Here is a 10,712-nt window from a genome sequence, read left to right as displayed (position 1 = left end):
TCTACACAGTCGCTTTATTCCTTTTCTATTATGACATCTGGTTTTGTGCTTCATTAGCTATCATCCTCTGCATTAATGTTTTCTTCTTAGTTTGTCGAACTCTTATCAACTACCCCTCTTGTTACTGATTCTGCTCTTGGTTCTCATCTTCATTCTATGGTTCCCTTAGCCTACACACAACAAGTTATTTCCTTAAAAGTATCTCATGACAACTACATGACAAGTACATGTATTGGAGGATGCAAATGAAACCTTATCTCTTAAGCTATGGTATTTACTTTTTTATTGATGGATCTCTACCATGTCCCTCCTCTCATCTTATACCATCATCCATGGTTGTTCCTGTCCACAATCCAACATTTGTGTCATGGAAATAACAAGATCATTTGATTATGAGTGCTCTCTTGTCCTCTCTATCTACTGAACTCTTACACTTGGTTGTTGATTGACATACCTCGTCCTCTATATGGCAGAATATTGAGCAAGCTCTCGCCTCACCATCAAATTCTTGTATTACACAACTCTATGGGTCTTTCTAGGACCTACGACAAGGGTGATGACACGACCAATATCTATTTACAAAAGACCAAATCTCTCTTTGATGAGCTTGCTACTGCTGGACAACCCATTGCGTTGGCAGATTCAATCTCTATGTTTTTAGGGGTTTGTGTGGAGAATTCAAAGACTTGGTTACTAACCTCTCCACCAAAGCTAAGACACTTACTTATATTGAGTTACATAGTCATCAACTCACGCATGAATATCTTCATAAAATTACTCTTATGACCAATGTTTTAGCCTCTCTGCTGCCTACCCTGTCCAGCGGCTCTTCAACCATCCTTCCATATTCTTATTCCCTGGCTGCTACTGAGCTTGAAATTTAGTTAATGTTTGCATTTGTAGAATCTTCACTAGCGTCCAATTTTTTTAACCCAACTACAACCCCACAAATAAGAATATTATGTAATATGATGCAATCACAAAAGTTGTCGTATCAAATATCTTTTGGATTTTTTTTTCATTGGATAAGTTTTAGTGCATTTCAGTCATTGTACAAAGAGCATATATAAGAGAAGAGTTTGTAATTTCAAATGAAATCAAGTTAATTATTACTAGCACAAAATAATTGGTTAGGTTAAAACATATAATATAAAGAAATATTGTGGGACAATAAAACATTAGAAAAATATATTTTTTATTTATTTTTTAACAACAAGAAATAGTGTGGGACAATAAAACATTAGAAAAATATAGACATGGGAGAAAATTAAGGATATATAATCACTATAAATTATTCAACAGATTGTCTTAGGAAAAACATTTCAGGGAGAAATTCCGAGTTATTGCCATCAAATAATGTAATGTCATGTTTAAAAAACTGGGGCCAATTTTCCCTCAACTTATTGTATTTCTCTCAGTTATGAACTTAATTATACATGAGATATATTAGTTTTAATCGCTTCAAAAATGCTTAGATATTGTTATCGATACATACTCTAGCTTTTACTGCAAAACTCGAGTACAAGACGTGCTCTTCCCTTGTCCAGATCAAGGAAGCAAATAACAAAATATTTGTCACAACTCTGGCTTAAATGGATCGGCAATCACAGTGTGAAAACGTGTTAAATATTTGTGTGGAGTCTATTCAAAACACAGCATAATGAGCATTATTAGGACTGTAAAGCGTCTATTTTGAACCCATCACTCGCGTTTTGAGAGGTCTATTTCAAACCCAACACCCATGCACAGGGACTTTGTTGTTTTGTAATACTTGCGTGGTAATGGTTTTTTTTTTTAGTTTAACATGGGTGTCAGGGCTAGTTTGCGCGTACCTCCACTAATCCCACGGGCCCTGAAGTTAACGACCATGTAAGCCTCCAGTGACCATTATATAAGCAACCACAGGGCTCGAACCTGAGACCACAGAGAAAGCAAATCTCTTGGTTCCAAACTCTTACCACTGAGCCACCACCTAGATGCTTTGTTTTTTTTATAACCCTAGCTGGAGACCATAACATAGAAATTTTGGATTCCACGTACTTCTCTGTCACGTACCGGAGTTATTTGGAAGGGAAGCTAGCCTTTTGTCTATGAATTATTAGCTGAGTGAAAGCTTTTGTCCATCAATTATCAGCTCACTGTGAAACAGGACATAAGCCATGACCTCTCTTTTCTCTTGTGCTAGATTATTTAAGAAACAAAAACTGACAAGGAAAAGGAAAAGGCGTTAGAAAAAGGATGACAAACAGAGAATAAAACAAACTCAATGTTTAGAATGATCTGACTGACTCTCATAATTGTGGAAAGTTGGGGTTGTTCTATAGTTTCGTGTATTTGAGTGGGAGTTTTATTAATAGTTTAACCCTATCCAAATCTCTCTTCTTCTTCTTCTTTTTTTTGTTGATTGCAAATCTTGGTGGGAATATTAATCCTATCGAAATCTCTGTGGGGGTTGTTATATTATGGAAAAACTTCAATTTAGTCTCAAATGTATAATCATGTTATCAATTGAATCCCAAATCTTATAATTCTATCAATTTTATGCCAAACATAATCATCCGGACAATATCACTATATATATGATTTCTTTTTTTTTTCTTTCTTTCTTATTAAAGGCACGTGATATATTTCGTCTAATTTGCATACGATCGATTTATACATGCTCAAATTATCACTAATTGTCTATAATATATCAATTTAAAGAATGCGTGGATCATTCGATAATTAAATTAGCTAAAATAAAGAGGGGTGAAGGCCTAAAAAGGCTTTGATGCAAGTATGTAAGTACTATTGAAGAAGATGACTATAAATAAGAAGAAGAGAGATTATAAATCTATAGTTGTTTATATAGCTATTAACCTTGACAACTTGTATAGAGAGAATAATAGAAGGTTCAATCCCTTTACCATCTATTATTTTTAAACCTAATTAAAGGTTGGATGAAGTTTAAATTTGGATCTCGCTGTGTTATTTATTTGGTGGAAAGTACAAACCCTATATTACTTTTAAAGTGTCTATAAGAGTGTGTTTAAAAATATATTAATGATTACAATTTAATTTTTTTAATTAAAATATTTTTTTTATTTTTTAAAAAATATTTGTAACATCAACACATTAAAACAATCTAAAAATATATAAAAAGTAATTTTTTAAAAAACAAATGATTTAAGACAACCTCTCGATCTACGCGATATTCTAAATGACTATTTTAATATATTCTTTGATTATCATTAAAAAAAACATATATATAAAGTGAAAGAAAACATAAAAGACGAGAGAAAATGAATGTTCCTTTCTTTTTTCTCAATTACATGCATACATAACGATGACAACCTATAACCCATTATTACTCTCACTCTTTCTTTCTTTTTTCACTAATCCCTATGAACAGAATATGAATCTCTGATCTCTCTCTCACTCTTTCTCAGTTGCTTTACAGGAACCAGTACCATTTTGAGAATGGAAGTGTTGTGAAAGGAAAGAATAAATAGAAAGTAATTAAGACCTACTCGCCTACATGTCCGACTTGATGGACCGATGTTTCCTTGGGGTGTGATCAGATCTGTTGATCCGAAAGAAATAATAGGCAAGAAAAAAGAGATTGGCGGTCAAATTTCTAACATTTATTTTCTTAACTGCCTAGGTTGTCAATACACTCCATGGGTTTTAATCTTATGTGGTGCTTCATTTAACCTGCGTTAAAAAGTTTTAATATTGGTACTATGATATTGTTACAATGCATATTCAGAAGAAAATTGGTATGGATTTTTTTTTATTTACACGAGTGTTCGATGATGGTCGGTTAGGATTAATTTAAGAATCTGTATTATCCGATCCCATGTGAAATGATTATGAAAATATTTATATCTTTCCTTAATTAGCAAGGTCTGGCATGTGCCAAGAAAGAGCAGAATTCTGTGTTCTTTATTTATTTCTTTTGGAATAAGATTTTAACACAAAATTAATGATTTGTAGAATGGTTTGCAGTCATGACAAGCAGATTGAGATCTCAACCCTTTTTTGCATGCATGGCAAGTTAATAATTACAGCACACCATCGACTACAAAGGTGCCATCGTCGTTCTGTTCTTTCAGCAGAGGAAAAGGTTGAGTGATAACCCCACAAGAAATCTATGGCATATATATATACTTATCCGGATATTGAAGGACCACTGTCCATGAAACATTTTATAGTTTAAATACTCCAATTAATTACAATGGCAGGAGATTAATTTTTTGCGTTTTGTTGCTATTATATATCTTCCCTTCTACACCCGGTAAAGTGGACCTTGTTTCTTTTGATTTACTAACGAATCATAGGCTATAGAATGGATCGGAGATAGCCTTCTCTATTATATCATAATCATTAGAATTCAAATCTTAATTATTTCATTCATGAGTAAGATTTACAGCTAATTTAATGTAGAACGTTAGCTATAAATCTTACTCATGCAATCCTTACAATATACGTGTGTGGGTGCATGTGTAAAGATAAGATCATAATCTAGCTCATGTAAGAGCAGGACCACAAATTTCATAAATGGCATATACATGTAAAAATCTGCAAAAAGCTTGTCTGCTATTCCTCAAAAACATAACCTGCCAACGCCTAAAATCATGTAATAATAATAATAATAATAAGAAGAATAATAAAAACAACCCTTTCTTCTCATTCTTTGATCCCAAGCTACTATTCGAAACACTAGCCTAACTAAATGCCTTTTGGAAATAAACTATTTCCCCTTCCTCTTTGCAACTTTTGTGAGTCGAAATCAAAGATTGTTGAGGAGATTTGGAAATTAATATATCGTTTTATATATCATTTATATATAATCTTTGTTTTATTATTCATTATCGCGTCCTTAATTTAAAGCCGGTGTACATAAATGTGTGTGAATATATAGACTAACGATAAATCAAATTCATCTAACAATTCGTCATACATATGGTGCTCGAAGGAACCTCAGCCATTTAGAACTTGCGGCTCCAAGCATGTCCATGTAATAAGGTGGATTAGCATAGAACAAAGGGATTGCAAATCCCCATGAAGGAAAAATGGAATCGGAATGGAATGTAAGGTGACTCAGTCGCTCAGGGAGAGTACGTAAAAAGAGGAAGAAAATTAAGAGTGTTGGACTGAGAAAAGAAAGCAAAAGCAAAAAAGGAGGACCCCATGATATGATGTTTGTTTGTGAACATTTATTTATTGTATAAACTAGCACGATTTCCTTGCAATTTAGCCCTCTTAATTCCAAATATCTCTAATATTCCTCTAGCTATACATGTATGTTTTGCCCTTTATTTTTATTTTTATTTTCTTTCTGAGTCAGGTAGGGATTTTTTTTTTTAATGACTAGAAAAAAGAAGATGTGCATAACTTAAGTATGATTTGGAGAATTGGGATTGGATTATGTATTTATAGAGGGGCTCATTTGCCCAACTGAAGGGCTATACGTACTACTGCCATTACCTTTTCTTTTCTTTTCCTCACATTCCCACCCCAAAAGGCTGAAGCTATTTTTGCTCATGTTTATAGGCATTATCCTTAATTTGGTCCCCATCTAAAGTATTATGGCCAATTTCACCATTTCCAATGCCTTCAGAAATTCACCAGTTTTCAGCTTCATCTTCCATTTACTGGTAGAATTCATTTTTCTGACCGTGAAAAAGATTTTTTTTTATATATATTAGAGATATAATTAGATATGCTAGGAGTGGTACTCCATCATCTCATAAGAACATGAGATCTATTATGAAAAATATTCATGAATCCCATGTTCTCGTGAAATGATAAAGCAGTAAATAATTCCTCTGTTTAGACAAGGAAATGTCGACAATAATGGGCATCGAGCCCATATAGAGAGAGGGCTACATAAATTTGCACCACTTCTATCGAGAGACTCCCTCCCAAGCTGCTGCCCTCCAAAAACCTTCACCGAAAAAACCAAAATCACACACCAAAACCCAATTGTACCCTTCACAAGTGCCCATAAACTACAGGGGACGGCATGTTATAAATTGTATTTAAAAAAAAAAACAACTTGAGCCGATGACTTGTTTTTTGCTCTTTTTTTCAAAAAAACTAAGCATGTGACCGTTGCTTTCTTGCCCAACAACGCCCCACATTTTTTATTTAGTTTGATTAAATTTTTTTTATAATTCATTTTTTTTTATTTATATCCTCTTTCTCTCATATTTTAAGATTCTTTAGCTTAACTGTTTTTTTTAAAAAAAACAATAATCAATCGTGTAGGTGTTTTCTATAATTTCATAATGCCTCAATGAAATCATTGTAATTTATTTTAAAATTTTGGATAGATCAATTATATATGCATGATGCATTTATAATAAGAATGAAAACCATATGTATTTAGCTAACCTAGCAACTAGGATAAACATCCAAGAAAAATAAAATAAAAATGTATAAAATAAAAAAGACAATCTAAGTAAAATATTTATATGTACATCTATCTTTAGCTTCTTATTAAAAAGATTAATTTTCTATTTTAATCTTTAATATTTATGATTTATCAATTCATATATTTTCCAAGACATAGACATCATCTTTTCATTTCTCAAATAATAAATTTTCATTATATTAAGAAAACCACAGCATATATATAGCTTGCATTCATAATAATGACACCTACTCCTTTAAAATTGAACTTGGAATCCTACCTCTAGCACGAGAGTTAACGGCTAAAAAACCACAGCATCGATCTTGTTGTGATCACAGCTTCGATCATTGAGCACGAGCAATTTTATTGATTAATAATTTCCAAACCAAAACAAAACAAAACAAAAGGGGATTGATTGAGTGATATTGATTTAAGCTAGATCCGTGCATGGTTATAAATCATGGTTTTGCTTTTATCATGTGGGCCTTAATGTCCCGTTTAATGTAGCTTGTGATTTTACCCCTTTTCTTCCTTTGTTGAAAATTTGTTTCGGAAATGACTGACCAAATCATTAGGGCTCCCAAAGATGACACAAAAGAATTACGCCATCTTCAATTAATTTCATAAAGGGATACTTTTCTTCCAAGAAGAGAAATCCCCATCCTTCCCCTCTTGATCGATATCATCACCGACTTTAAACCTTGAAATATTATGCCCTAATGATTTGGGCACCCACCCCTCAAAATAATTGCCCTTATTTCAATCAAGACCACAATTTTCTTAGGCAAAAGGGGCATTGATAACCCAACTAGACGAACCTAATTAATGCATTATACAAGCAAAAGAGCACGTACGAAGGTATATAGCCAGGAGTGCTCTCCATCTCTTTAAAGCAAGAGTACCCCCCCCACTTCAATATTTCTCACTATGTTAACTTTTCATCTTTTCTTGCAATGGATCGAATATAGTCATATGAAGCTCTCGATCCTCAGAAGCAAGATGATAAAAGTCGTTAAAAGGGTATTTATTGCTAGTATTTTCTTTAGCACTATTACCCTTATAATAAATAAATCTTCTAGCACGAAAATATGATCTCCTAGACGATATCTATGACTTTAAACGACTAAGACCATGTTTGAATGAATGTTATTTCTCTACTTTTTTGACCCAAAAACAAAAGGTTGTTTTAAGCGTTCGAGGTGGTGTTTGTGAGTACACCAGCACAAGAATTGACTCGGCACGCTGGATTTTATTTGTGCACATTAACTCTAAACTTTTTCATGTGTTGCACGATGAGGATCAAATAATTATGTAGCATTCGGATAGAGATCAAATGACGATTTCGTTTGACTTCATGATTAAGGAGGATCTTCTAGATGCATGGTGGAAATAATTTTTATTTTTTTTTCCCTCAGCTGGGAGTGTTATCGTGCAACGATGGACGATTTTTTTGGATTCTACCCTGAAACGATAACAGGAGTTATTTAGTGATATTTTTCTTCAGAAAGTAATTCCATGTCTCATCGATTAACATAGAGAACAACAACATGGTTGTAAATACGAATCTGGTGTTCTTTGGCTTTACGAATTGCATGTGCCTTTTCCAAATACTTTAAACTGAAGCACTTTTTTGGTGGTGGCATAGCAATCTGCAAATTTATTTTGGCTCCTTTTAATGCAATGAAAACTTGGGAAAATAACCCTTGAATCCATCTTTTAAGTCCTGTAAGATGCTATTCTTGGAAGTCTCCCCGTTCGAGTAGTTTCTCCTTGTTCAAATTTCAGATTAAAGAAGTTAAATTCTAATATTGTTTATTTTCTTAATTTGATAATGAACCTGCTATTTGTTTGCACTAAAGTAATTAATTATGCATGCAAATCTTGAGGAGATTAATGTTTTTAATGTGGGTCCATTTCCCCTTGTTAATTAAACCTCTTTAATTCGTTTTGCATGGCAAGATATCATAATCACATCCCACATCACGCAAGAGTTTGAAATATTCACTAAAGTTAGCTTTGAGGATTCTCATCATATATATATATATAACAATTGAGCTATAATGTCTAGTAATTTTTCCCCACAATCTTGAGCTAAATTATATATATATATATATATATATATATATATATATATATATATATATATATATATATATATCATTCCTAGAACCTCGTCTAATATTTAAATGTTTAGATGATGCACTAAAACATTTTTTATTACTTTAATACAATTATGTTGTATATGATTCTTGAATAATAAGAAAAATCAAATTGAAAAACAAGTACTACATCATGATAAAGAGAGAGTCGAGATGATAAAAAATGTTAGAAAAAAGAACTATTCTTAAAAAATAATGGGTGCATGATAATACTAACAAATTTCATGGATTTGAGGTTAGCTTATCATTTGTTTATGGAGTTATTATATGCGTTTTGATTTTATTTAATAAGATATTCATTCAATAATATTAGAGCTTATTAAATTAGATAGTTAAAATTAATTAGGTTTGATTTAAAAGACTTAGAATCGATGATGTGATTTTTATATATATTACTTTGTTTTTTTTAATACTTAGAGATCAGATATCTATATCCATATTTATCTAAGAACTTTTTAATTTATTATTTGGTTAAATATCGTTTAGTTTTTACTTGATTTTCATATAAAATGGTAGGTTTTTGTTAATGTATGCAACCTACATGATATTTTTTTTCCCATTGATTCCATGTGTGTGTCTATTTCTATTAACATTTGATAGATAAAAAAATTTATTCTAATAAATAAAGTCATTAAACACAATAGAGTAAATAACTCGTGTTGTGTAGTCGAATATCTTGATTTACATCTATTTCTTGATTTTTTTCAGTTTAGTCTTTAGTTATTGTTAATGATTTTTTTTGCATTTATCAACATAGATGGTTTTTTATTTATTTAATTAAATGAATATATAATCTTTTTTATTTACACTTAGGATTTTTTATGTTAACAATATATTAAAAAAACTTGCATGTTTATTTTATTTTTTTAAAAAAAAATTATCCAACCCGCGGTAAAGTTAAGTTTTATTCAGATCCCTGTTTATTAAGACCCTACAATATTATAGTTCAATTGAATCGCTATAATTCGATAGTGAAAAACTAACCAAAATTTTCTATCATCTGTAAATTACTAATACAAAGAATTACAGTTACTATGAAACAAAATTATATAGAAAATATGACATACTCCTTGATGTGCAAGCATGGACAACCATTGGAAGAAAACAGGGAAAAGGATGAGAAAAACCGATCAAGAATATATATTTCTTGATGTGCAAAGGACAACCAACAGTACGACTGTGTGTTGCTTACATGAACATGATGTGAACATAGTTGTCTATTAGCACAGCAGATTTCTTTTTTTTAACCTCCTTTTGTTTTTTTGTTTAGTAAACATATAAAAGGGTTTTCTCAAGTGGTTTGTTGGAGATGAATGGGATTAAGACAAAATGCCATTGCAGGTTGGAGAACCAGAGAGCTGAAAAAGAACCAATAATGCTATATAGGATAGCAGACAGAGGGCTGCTTTTTGAGTACTTTGGGAATAAAATGCTGTCTCTCTACGAGGATTGGCGTGAAGAGAGAGAGAGGGACACCTTTTTTTTTTACCCTTTTATCTTTCAATGAAAACTTATAGTTAATATTTATATAGAAGCAACATATGATAAACATGAAAAAGAAAAAATAAATAAATTCCAACTTTCCTTTTTATCTCTCATCACTGTCTGGCCTTCTTTTGATCCACCTTTTCTCTTTACTACTTTTTTTGAATTTCTGCTGGTTTGTCTGTCCATTCAAAGAGGATGTGTGGAAAAACGCAGGGGGAGTTATCTCTCTACCTATGCACAAATTTCTGACTTGTGGGTACTGTTTATTGACCCCTTTTTTCTCATGAAATACCATTTAATTTGCATAGAAATAACACAGCAGAAAGTATTCGACTTTCCTATCGGTGTTAATTGATTAGTATTCCCTCGCTAAAAAATATGCACAACACTTAGCACCAAAAATGCTATCCTACAAAAGATTTTGCTACTGGCAAAGCCATCATATTGTTTTGGCTCTTTTAATCTTATCCTATGTATTAATATTAAACGCACCCACATAAGTTTTTCTTGAAGAAGGTAAACAAATTTAGTAAGATTTAGATTGATATCTTCCTTTTGCAGCTTTTGATCACCTAGATAGGGAGAAAATTTAGTATAACTCGTAAATATAATACGAGTCTATGAGTCTATCATGCATGGCATGCCATTAAGATCTTAATTACAGTATG

The sequence above is a fragment of the Populus trichocarpa genome, chromosome 6, assembly GCF_000002775.5.
Source record: "Populus trichocarpa isolate Nisqually-1 chromosome 6, P.trichocarpa_v4.1, whole genome shotgun sequence".
NCBI lineage: Eukaryota > Viridiplantae > Streptophyta > Magnoliopsida > Malpighiales > Salicaceae > Populus > Populus trichocarpa.
The sequence above is the reverse complement of the archived record's forward strand: the minus strand, read 5'-3'. Positions refer to the sequence as shown.